The sequence below is a fragment of the Miscanthus floridulus genome, chromosome 7 (assembly GCF_019320115.1).
Source record: "Miscanthus floridulus cultivar M001 chromosome 7, ASM1932011v1, whole genome shotgun sequence".
Taxonomy (NCBI): domain Eukaryota; kingdom Viridiplantae; phylum Streptophyta; class Magnoliopsida; order Poales; family Poaceae; genus Miscanthus; species Miscanthus floridulus.
The window spans coordinates 15330724-15343796 of record NC_089586.1 but is presented as its reverse complement, the minus strand read 5'-3'; positions in this window follow the sequence as shown (position 1 = coordinate 15343796).

The window sequence follows — 13073 nt, the reverse complement described above, 5'->3', positions numbered from 1 at the left end:
CAGAAACCAGAAACCACTCGTCCGATGAATTTCCAGCTGGATACTGATACGTGTTGACACAGAAGGCACTCGTGCCTACACAACCCTTTCTTTTTCACGTGTCCCTCGAGAGCACGCGAACAAGCATCAACGACCCCGTACCTGTCTTTCCAACGCATTCTTTTCTTTTTTAAAATCCCAAAAAGCCCAAATATACGATGCCATCATTTTCTGATCACACTTTAGGTTCAGGCTTTTGCGTAAAATCATGGATGCAAATTTGGCCCTGCCGGAACATGTACGAGTGAGTGTACACGTCCATCAGGATGCTGTCACGAGTAGGGATGAAAACGGTACGGATATTTTCCGACCGTATTCGAAACCGAATCCGTTTAAAGGGGTTGAGATCTATCCGTATCCGAGTCCGGATATCCAACATCCGATACCGTATCCGAATACTCAAATCGCATATTTATGATGTCGATATCCAATCGTATCCTATCCGACATAGTTGACACTATCCGTATTCGAATCCGAATCCGGACAGAAATATAAAAACAAATGTAATATCGGTGATATCCGTCCGTATCCGATCCGTTTTCATCCCTAGTTACGAGTCAGCAAAGGCATACTTCCTCCGTCTCAAAATAAATACCATTCTCGCTTATCAAGGAATCAAACGTTTTTAACTTTGATAAGTATATGTAATAAATAATAATGTTATATTACATAATTAGTATCATTAGATAGATCATTGAATCTATTTTTATAATAAACTTATTTGGAGATACAAATGTTGCTAATATTTTCTATAAATCCGACTGGCACGAGAACAAAATATCATAGTGACACTTATTTTAGAACGGAGAGAGTACACGTTATATTCTTCTTTATATATGGAATAAATAAATAATAAATAATCTTATTTTATTTTATTTGTTTGTTGCGTCCGGCAACCAATTCAATCGAAATCGTGTCTTTTAGTCACAAGTGACATTGGGTGTAGTGGTTAGGAGAGGACGCACGAGTTCTCAAGTCGTGGGTTCAACCTCATATTAGGGGCAGTGCTTATTTCTAACAACCGACGCATAGAGGCGGATGGATGATAAACACCTCACTGTCACAACACCCGTAAATACCCCGTGCACAAAGGGCGGAGAGCATCACATTCATTTCACACTTATTCCTTGGCCCATGGAGCAATCGTGTTGCGTGTGTCGTGCCCACACAAGGAATTCCTGTGCGTCACTGTCTCCCCATGTGACCAAGATTCTCCCCAAACGCATCACAATTTTTGGGCTCCAGAGGAAACAAATCCATGCAACTTTTGTTGAAAGATATGAGCATCTTGTTGACTATTCTCTGTCGATGATGTATTGTGCTGTGCAATTGTCTTGGGAATTTTAGGTTCTTGTCACTAATGGCATGTCACATGTAATGGTTAAGGGATGTAAAATTTGTCTTGTGATAGTTGGGGGATGGAAGAATGAAAGGATGGTGGAGAAAATGATGCGGAGCTTCTAGAAAGCCGAAGTCTTTTTTTTCTCGTGCTTTTAGTACAAGAACTCCTTTTCAAGTTAGCCAAGTAGATCTTTTCAAGACAAAGAAGGTTAGGCAAGCAAGATGGTATAAGACTTGCACGCTCCTTTTTTTTGTGAATCATACATATAGGAAAATCTATGGACAAAGCACATCGAATAAATTTTAGCAATATATTTGTAAATCCATTTGTAGATATTTCATGATTGATCAAGAAAAAACAAGTAAATTAGTTTTAATGTTTCTTGTTACCTTCATAAGCTAGGTATATCATGGTGAGTTAAAAATGCATGGTTATAATTAGATTTTGTGCTCTTATCACTCCTACCTCACATATTAAAATTTTTTCCTAAAACCTACACAAGAGGACAAACACAGACCATTGGATCCCGTCTATGATTCACATCATCCCCTACTTCGTATAACTTTCATGTAGTAGAATATATAGGCCTATTCCGATCATTAGCTACCTACTCCCTACCAACAAAACATTGCCTTAAATTTTTGCTATGGATGTCCTAAATCTTATTCACTAGCTTTCCCAATGCCACAATCAACCTTGACGGAGCTACATTTGCTATTAATTGTTGATAATGACCCAGTTATCTAGGTCAAGCGCCAAGTAATTAAACTGGCAAAGAAAATACAAATATATACCATGCCATTGCCCTTTTGTCTTGGTCTTGATGTTCCTTTTCATTTAGTACTCCCTTCGATATTCTTTGTTTGAAGCCGATTAGATGTAAATAGAACTAACCATCTTCATACATATAAGAATGGAGGTATTATATAAGAAGGTGAGGATCTTCATACTTTAACTAAAAGATATGAGCACCTTGTTAACTCGTACTCTCCCGTGATGATGTACTACTATGCAAAATCCTTTGAGGATTTTAGGTTTCTGTCACTAATGGCATGTCTCATGTGATATTTAAGGGAGGTTAAAAGCTTTTAATGTGGTAGTTAAGGGGGTGAGACATTGAAAGGATAGTGGAGAAAATGATGTAGAGATTTTAGAAAGCCCTGGGCCATTTTATTTCCCATTCTTCTTCGTACAAGAACTCATCTTCAAGTTAGGCCAAGCAAGTACTCTCAAGAAATAAATAAGTTAGGCAAAGGGGGATGCCATAAGACTTTCACATTCTTTTTAAGCAAAAACCTTTGACGAAGCACAACAAATAATTAAATTGGCAACATATTATTTGTAATAATTGTTGTGTATGATATTTGGGAGAATGTTCTAAAGAAAACTAGTAATTCAGCTTTAATGTTCCTTGTCATCATCTTATGCTAGTTTATAATTAAATTTTGCATTCTTATCACTCCTACCTTAAACTCGTATATATACAAAAAATTCTAAAACCTACACAAGAGGACATCACATCTATGATTCTTATAATCTGACACCTACTTTTTATAATTTTCATGTAGAAGTAGAATAGGTCCATTAGATCATGTGAAAGGTGCTTGTTTGGTTTTAATAATTGAGTGACAACTTTAGGTGGACTAATATGTGTTTGAGTGAGATACACAGGCGATTAGTCCATAAGTACATGTGTGTGAGCAACATATGACACGACGGTGAAGATGGCTTGAAGATGTTGCAAAGCTCACACATGTGATGATGAAGGAGCTCATTGCACATTAGACATGACATTGAGTCATGTGATCAAGGTGAAGATCGAGACATGACTTGGCTCGATAGACCGGTTGTAAGTGTGAAGGGTAAGTTGAGTGATGACTTGGCACCGATGGACCGAAGCAACGGTGAAGAGCATGTGAAGTCAAGATCGATGAACCAATATGGTCACGTGATGATATGGAGTGTGTAAGGAAAATGGACCCTTGGCCCATTTACTTTGGATTTTGGTGTTTGATGATCAACACAACCAAATTGGACTAATGAATTTGCAAGTAATTGTTTTGTAGTTCAATAGGATGCAAGACGTGACTTGGACAAAGGCGACGTGATGATCCGATGATCAACACCTTAAGCAAGACCTTAGAAGCACAAGAGAAGACCCAAGATATCAAGCAAAGTCCAAGCATAAAGATAGAAACCAAGCCGCATGTAAGATCGCGAAGAAACGAGCTCACAGAAGTGACCGAACGCTAGACCGGACGCTGGACGAAAAGCGACCGGACGCTCCAATCAGAGGCTCGGCAACAGCAGCAGCGACCGGACGCTGGACCAGATGCTGGTGGCAAACTGATCGGACACAGGACATCAGCGTCCGATCGAGTACAGAGAGGTTCCAGAGTGGTGAAATGCGACCGGACGCGTCCGGTGGCAAGTGACCGAACGCTGCCAGCGTTCGATCAGTTGTTCGCGGCTCTAACGGTCGGGACGACTGGACACGTCCGATCAGGATGACTCCAGCGTCCGGTCAATAGCAGAAAAGTGGGATTTCGTCCCCAACGGCTACTTTCTCAGTGGGGCTTATAAATACAACCCCCAACCGGCCAAATTAGTGGAGTGGAGCTGAGGAAACATACCAATGGTGTTGATATACCATTTTAGTGATCTCCACTTGCATAGTGCTTAGTGTTTCATTACATGATTAGCATAGGTGCTTGTGAAGTGCTTAGGTTGATTAGACCACCGCTTATATGCTTGCTCTAGGTTTAGGCCTAGTGTTTAGTGAGGTTTGCATACCTCTTACCACTCGGTGCTTATGCGCACCATTGTTGTACATCGGAGGGGCTTGTAGTTTTGCGAGATCACACCAACCGCGTTTGTGGTGTGGCCGCCATCGTGTACCAGAGGGAACAAGGCCTGCGGCGTTTTGGTCGGAAGCTTGATAGTGAAGATGGCGGGGAGCATCCGGGAGAGGCTTGCCGGAAGGCACGTCAGAGACCCACGTACTCGTGGGAAAGGCCCGAGGCTATCCACGGAGTTACCCGACTGGGAGCTTGGCCCTTGCGAGGGATTCCTTGCGAGGGGCTCCAACAAGGACTAGGGGGAAGCTTGCGCGCTTCTCGATACCTCGGTAAAAATACCAAAGTTATCGATGGGAGTTTGCATATATCTACATTGCTCTTTAGCTTCCGCATTTACATTGATTGTATTACTCTTTTTGCGGTAGAGATAGCAACACACTAGCAAAACCGTAGTTGCACACTTAGATAGCTTATCTTTTACATAGGTTTTGCTAGGGTTAGAAAAAGTGGTCATAGTTTAGAGTTAGAATTTTAAGTTGCCTAATTCACCCCCCCTCTTAGGCGTCACGGTCCCCCTTCAATTAGTATCAGAGCCGGTTGGCTCAATTTGGACCTTTGGCTTAACCACCGTTGAGCCGACGCTATTTAGACTGATTGAGATGGATATCTCTAGGCTTCCGCACTTTGATGACACTAACTTTCCCTATTATAGAGCTAGAATGGCTTGCTACCTTGAAGTGGTTGATTTGGGAGTTTGGAGAATCACTCGTGATGGGATGAAACCCATTAAGAATCCCGATAAACCCATGAAGAGTGATGAAAAAGAAATTCATTATAATGCTAGAGCTAAAAATTGCTTGTTTGAATCTTTTAGCTTGGATGTGTTTAACCAAGTATTCACTTTAAATATGGCATATGAAATATGGTTAAAATTCCAAGAGCTCAATGATGGCACAAGTAATGTCTGTGAGCAAAAACATTGTCTAGCTAAACAAAAATATGATTCCTTCAAAATGAATGATGATGAGCTTGTTCGTGATATGTACTCTCGTTTGAATCTAATTATCAATGAGCTCCATTCTATAGGATTAATAAAGCTAGATGATGCGGACATCGTGAGGAAGATCATCTCCGTGCTACCATAAAAGAAATATGCAAGCATCATCACCATCCTTCACAACATGGAGGACTTAAGCACCATGACCCCGACCATAGTCATTGGCAAGATAGTGGCATTTGAAATGTCACGCAAGATGGGTCAAGAAGAAGCCTCTTCATCAAGCAAAGACAAAGCTCTCGCATGTGGTGAGAAAAAGAAGATGAAGGGCAAGCAAGTTGAGACAAGCTCAAGCTCAAGCTCCTCAAGTGAATATGAAGAAGAAGATGAGGATGATGATGAAGATGAAGATTCAAGTGATGATGATCAATCTTCCTCCTTGACCTCCAACCTTGATGAAGAATCAATCAAACTAATCAACAAGGTGGAGAAGATGATCTAAAAGCTCAATGTCAAGGGTGTGCCCATCCAAATTCAAGATCTCATTTTTACCAATCAAAGAAATGAGCAAAAAAGAGAGGATGCTATGGATGCGGTGAGTTAGGGCACTTTGTTGAGGTTTGTCCAAATAAGCCCACACCCAAGACAAAGAAGAAGGCGTGCAAGAACCAAGCCCTCACATCAATAAGATCATGAGATGATTCTTCAAGTGAAGAAGAACATCATCACAAGAGGCAAGGGCGTAAGCACTCATCATCAAGCTCTTCTCGTGTGTGCCTTATGGCACGAGGTAATGAAAGCTCATCCTCTAGTGAGAGTGATAGTGATGATGAAATGCCTTCTTATGAAGAAATTGTGCAATAAAACCTTAATTATGCTAAAGTTTGCACTAGTCAACAAAAGAAGCTTAGAAAAATAAAAGAAAAGCTAGATAGTTCATAAGAAGCATACAAAACTTTGCTTGAACAATATTAGAATTTTGCTAATCTTAATGTTCAACTATCTACTAAAATTGAGCAACTTGAGGCTAGTGCAACAACAAATGCATGCACAATCAATGATGAGCAACTTGTAAAGAAAAATGAAAAATTAAAAGAAAAATTAGCTAGCTCACAAGATGTTTATAAAAGTTTGCTTGCTAAAATAGAAACCATGTGCAAACATTGTGATGAGCTAACTAAAAAGGTTGCTAATCTTGAAGCCGTTAGTACAACTCCCACTAAGACATCTAAAAGGAAAAGTTCTAACGTGTTTAAAAAGGATGCCTCTACTTCTTGTAATGATTTATGTTTACACTCACCTTTGTGCAATCAAGTTTGTGTTGAGAAAGTTGTTGTAGATACATGCACACAAGAGGTTGCAAAGGAAAATGAGCAACTCAAGCAAGAAGTAGCTTGCCTCACCAAGGACTTGACTCAAGTGAAAGGCAAGGCGAAGCAAGTCCAACTTCATCAAGATAACACCGTCAAGGGAGTGAAGAAGCTTGATGAAGGACAAACCATGGTTTGCTACATGTACCACAAGGAAGGTCACAAGTCCTATGAGTGTAAGGTAAAGAATGGGGGAGGAGCAAAGAAGAAAGAGAAGAAGCAAACAAGCAAGCTCTCCAACACCTACACCAACAAGGTGTACAAAAAAGCCTCCACACCATATTTGTTAAAGAATAAGAAAAATGACAAGGTGGTGGCCACCAAGGTGAACAAGCAAGCCAATAATGGGGTCAAACGCTTTTGGGTGCCGAAGGAAATCATTTCCAACATGAAGAGCACCAAGAAGGTTTGGATCCCGAAAGGAAAGTGAAGTCCGATGGACTTCGGGGAATTTGGAGACTTGGCAAAGTTTGGATGCATTTCATGGGGTGCATTATGATGGATAAAATCATTGCCAAGTGGGTTAGTGAATACTATGGACCCAAATTCCCCTTCCCATGTTAGGTAACTAGATTCTATTTGCTTCAATTGTATTAGATTTAAATTTTCCTACAATTGGTATCTTTTAGCATCTAGTTACTAATCATGCCTAGGTTTGTATTTGCATGCTTATATCTTTTGTCATGCATACACTAGGTTTTTCATATGGTAGGCTTGCTCAGTTTCATTCTTATTCCTTGGAGCAATCCTACATGGTTTAAAATTGTTTAGGAGCACGGCACATAGCTTGTCCTTCAATTGTTCATCTAATATGTGCCAAAGTCCAAATTGTAGATAATTTCTCCCAAATATCGCCTTCAAAAATGACTCTCACATTCATGTGATGTCATCTTTCAAGTGGTATTTTTTATTTTAAAATCAATGTGCATGTTTCCAACAAGTATTCCATACTTGTGTGCACAAATTTAGAGGGAGGTTACTCTACAAGTTGACTGCTTTGAGACTAACACCTTTTTCAAGCTTATCATGTGTGTAGTAGTCTCATTGCAAGGAAAATAGAGTCCTCGGAGTTAAGCATCATACTTTAAAGATCCACCACCAGTTGCAAGTGGTAGAAATCAAATTGGTTTCCGCATGTGGTATTTCTAAACCAATATCATCATGTTGATTTTATTTTGATATTTATATGCTTTCTCCATGCATTATATAGATTAAATTCCCATGAGCAAAAATTTGCCAATTATGCATATGCTTTGCACTCTATCATATGTATGCATATATTTAGGGAGAGCTTTGTCTATATAATGTGAGAGTCAAATTTTATGATCTATTTCACTCTACACACAAAGGATCACAAAGTTTGACTCTCCCTTGTGCTACTAATTTCTTCCTTTTTGGTGTTTGATTCCAAAGGGGGAGAATTTAGAGGACCAAAAGCAAGCATTGATTTGTAGTAATGGTTCGAGAAAAGGAGGATAGTGGATTATGGATTAGCCTAAGTAATGGGAAAACTTGTAGGAAGCAAGGCTTAAATCCATAATACCACATGGGGACATTTGCAAGAGCAAGATAAGTTTCTATATAGTCTTACAAGTAGTATCTTTTAGCATCATATAATCTTGCCCCTTGCATTGCATCCTAGCAAGTAGGTAGTTTTTAAATTTCAAAATTCTATTATTTGCTTGCTTTGGTCGTGTTGTCATCAATCACCAAAAAGGGGAAGATTGTACGAAAAATGGACCCTTGGCCCATTTACTTTGGATTTTGGTGTTTGATGATCAACACAACCAAATTGGACTAATGAATTTGCAAGTAATTGTTTTGTAGTTCAATAGGATGCAGGACGTGACTTGGACAAAGGCGACGTGATGATCCAATGATCAACACCTTAAGCAAGACCTTAGAAGCACAAGAGAAGACCCAAGATATCAAGCAAAGTCCAAGCATGAAGATAGGAACCAAGCCGCACGCAAGATCGCGAAGAAACGAACTCACAGAAGTGACCGGACGCTGGACCAGACGCTGGACGAAAAGCGACCGGACGCTCCGATCAGAGGCTCGGCAACAGCAGCAGCAACCAGACGCTGGACTAGACACTGGTGGCAAACCGACCGAACGTAGAACAGTAGTATCCGATCGAGTACAGAGAGGTTTCAGAGCGGCAAAAATGCGACTAGACGCACATAGCTTGTCCTTCAATTGTTCATCTAATATGTGCTAAAGTCCAAATTGTAGATAATTTCTCCCAAATATCGCCTTCGAAAATGACTCTCACATTCATGTGATGTCATCTTTCAAGTGGTATTTTTTATTTTAAAATCAATGTGCATGTTTCCAACAAGTATTCCATACTTGTGTGCACAAATTTAGGGGGAGGTTACTCTACAAGTTGACTGCTTTGAGACTAACACCTTTTTCAAGCTTATCATGTGTGTAGTAGTCTCATTGCAAGGAAAATAGAGTCCCCGGAGTTAAGCATCATACTTTAAAGATCCACCACCAGTTGCAAGTGGTAGAAATCAAATTGGTTTCCGCATGTGGTATTTCTAAACCAATATCATTATGTTGATTTTATTTTGATATTTATATGCTTTCTCCATGCATTATATAGATTAAATTCCTGTGAGCAAAAATTTGCCAATTATGCATATGCTTTGCACTCTATCATATGTATGCATATATTTAGGGAGAGCTTTGTCTATATAATGTGAGAGTCAAATTTTATGATCTATTTCACTCTACACACAAAGGATCACAAAGTTTGACTCTCCCTTGTGCTACTAATTTCTTCCTTTTTGGTGTTTGATTCCAAAGGGGGAGAATTTAGAGGACCAAAAGCAAGCATTGATTTGTAGTATGGTCCGAGAAAAGAAGGATAGTGGATTATGGATTAGCCTAAGTAATGGGAAAACTTGTAGGAAGCAAGGCTTAAATCCATAATACCACATGGGGACATTTGCAAGAGCAAGATAAGTTTCTATATAGTCTTACAAGTAGTATCTTTTAGCATCATATAATCTTGCCCCTTGCATTGCATCCTAGCAAGTAGGTAGTTTTTAAATTTCAAAATTCTATTATTTGCTTGCTTTGGTCATGTTGTCATCAATCACCAAAAAGGGGAAGATTGTACGAAAAATGGACCCTTGGCCCATTTACTTTGGATTTTGGTGTTTGATGATCAACACAACCAAATTGGACTAATGAATTTGCAAGTAATTATTTTGTAGTTCAATAGGATGCAGGACGTGACTTGGACAAAGGCGACGTGATGATCCGATGATCAACACCTTAAGCAAGACCTTAGAAGCACAAGAGAAGACCCAAGATATCAAGCAAAGTCCAAGCATGAAGATAGGAACCAAGCCGCACGCAAGATCGCAAAGAAATGAACTCACAGAAGTGACCGGACGCTAGACCAGACGCTGGACGAAAAGCGACCAGATGCTCCGATCAGAGGCTCGGCAACAGCAGCAGCAACCGAACGCTGGATCGGACACTAGCGGCAAACCAACTGAATGTATGAAAGCTCTAGTTTGGTTTTGGTGAATTGATGAAACCCTAAGTGCTAACCTAGTTCATCAAGTGATCATGAGATAGGTAGCACACTTCAAGTAGAGAAGCAAATGAAGATCATAACGTGACAATGGTGATAGCATGGAGATGATCAAGGGCTTAAACTTGAAGAGAAGAAAGAGAAAAACAAAAAGCTCAAGGCAAAGGTATAACTTATAGGAGCTATTTTGTTTTAGTGATCAAGACACTTAGAGAGTGTGATCACATTTAGGTTTGATAGCTGTACTATTAAGAGGGGTGAAACTCATATCGGAATGCGGTTATCAAAGTGCCACTAGATGCTCTAACTCATTGCATATGCATTTAGGATCTAGTGGAGTGCTAACACCCTTGATAATATTTGTGAAAATATGCTAACACATATGCACAAGGTGGTTGTAGGGTTGAGATGGGTTTGGGTCCCTCGGCGGGATTCGGCGCTTTCGGGAAAATGAAATGCCTATTTTCTATTGCGCCGAATGCAAATTCTTGGTGGTTGGCACATTGGAGCAAGGGTGGAGAAGATAGAAGTGAGAACAGAGCTGATGCCAGCGTCGGTCCAGTGACCGGACGCTGAATCCAGCAGCATCGGACGCTGACTGCCTGTGTCCGATCACGTTGACTGTCGGTACAGTGGCTAGGGTTTACCACCGGATGCTGGTTGTGTCCGGTCGAGGTGGACCGGACGCGTCCGGTCGAGGAAAACCAGGTTTCAACCCTTACTGTACTCGACCGGACGCTGAGGTTCCAGCGTCCGGTCAGTTTTAACCGGACGCGTTCGGTCGAGGTCGGTACCTTACTGACAACGACCGGACGCTGGGGGTTCAGCGTCCGATCAGTTCAAGCTGCTGCGTCCGGTCAGCGTCATAACCGTTGGAATCTGACAAACAGTGTTTGAAGGCGATGACACGTGGCGTCCATCGGGCGACCGGACGCTGAGGGCCAGCGTCCGGTCAGAGCGCGTTTTGCCCAGTGAAGGGGTATAACGGCTCTATTTGATTGGGGCTCTATTTATAGTCCCATGGCCGGCTCAAGGGATTACTCTTGCATATTTTCATTGACATAGCAACCTTGTGAGCCTAGCCAAAGAACTCCCACTCATCTACATCATTGATTCATCATCATAGTGAGATTGGGAGTGATCCAAGTGCATTGCTTGAGTGATTGCATCTAGAGGCACTTAGTGATTGTGTTTCGCTGCGGATTTCACTTGTTACTCTTGGTGGTTGCCGCCACCTAGACGGCTTGGAGCAGCGAGGATCGTCGAGCGGAGGTGGTGATTATCTCCGGCTCCGATCGTGGTGATTGTGAGGGGTTCTTGACCTTTCCCCAGTGGAGCGCCAAAAGGTACTCTAGTGGATTGCTCGTGGCTTGTGTGATCCTCATCTTGTGTTGGTTGTGCGGCACCCTATTGAGGGTTTGGCGTGTGAAGCCAATTAGCGCGTGAACCTCCAAGTGAGTGAATCACCACAACGAGGACTAGCTTGCCGGCAAGCAAGTGAACCTCGGTAAAAAATCATTGTGTTCATCATTGATTTCGAGGTGATTGGTCATCATTGTTATTCATCTTCGTGATTGATTGGTTCATTCATCTACACGGCGGTATAACCCTCTTGATCACTCTCTTTACTTTACCGCAAACTAGTTGACAAGCTCTTTAGTGTAGCTAGTTGTGAGAGCTTGCATGCTTGGTTGGTGTGGCTCTTTAGTTAGCCTTTGAGAGCACACTAACATAGGGTAGTGTCATTGCTCTTGTGTGAATTGACACTATCTAAACTAGAATTGTGGTAGGTGGCTTGCATTTTGAGTAGGCTAGCACAACACTCGCTTCGCCTCATAATTGTCTAACCATTTGGTTAAGTGTTGTTGTAGAAATTTTTATTAGGCTATTCACCCCCCCTCTAGCCATTAGGACCTTTCAACGTAGAACAACAGTATCCGATCGAGTACAGAGAGGTTCCAGAGCGACGAAAATGCGACCAGACGCGTCCGGTGGCAAGTGACCGGACGCTGCCAGCGTCCGATCAGTTGTTCACGGCTCCAACGGTCAGGACGACCGGACGCGTCCGATCAGGACGACTCTAGCATCCGGTCAGTAGCAGAAAAGCAGGATTTCATCCCCAACGGTTACTTTCTCGGTGGGGCTTATAAATACAACCCCCAACCGGCCAAACGAGTGGAGTGGAGCTGAGGAAACATACCAAGGGTGTTGATACACCATTTTAGTGATCTCCACTTGCATAGTGCTTAGTGTTTCATTAGGTGATTAGCATAGATGCTTTGCGAAGTGCTTAGGTTGATTAGACCAGTGTTTATGCGCTTGCTCTAGGTTTAGGCCTACTGTTTAGTGAGGTTTGCATACCTCTTACCACTAGGTGCTTGCACGCACCATTGTTGTACATCGGAGGGGCTTGTAGTCTTGCGAGATCACACCAACCGCATTTATGGTGTGGCCACCACCGTATACCGGAGGGAACAAGGCCCGCGGTGTTTTGGCCAGAAACTTGATAGTGAAGACGGTGGGGAGCATCCGAGAGAGGCTTGCCGAAAGGCACGTCGGAGACCCACTTGCGCGTGGAGATGGCCTGAGGCTATCCATAGAGTTACCCAACTAGGAGCTTGGCCTTTGCGAGGGATTCCTTGCGAGGGGCTCTAACGAGAACTAGGGGGAAGCTTGCATGCTTCTCGATACCTCGGTAAAAATACCAAAGTCATCGATGGGAGTTTGCATATCTCTACCTTGCTCTTTAGCTTCCGCATTTACATTGATTGTATTACTCTTTTTGCGGTAGAGATAGCAACACACTAGCACAACCGTAGTTGCACACTTAGATAGTTTATCTTTTACATAGGTTTTGCTAGGGTTAGAAAAAGATGCCATAGTTTAGAGTTAGAATTTTAAGTTGCCTAATTCACCCCCCCTCTTAGGTGTCACGGTCCCCCTTCAGAGTGGATCATATCATTGTTGATCATGT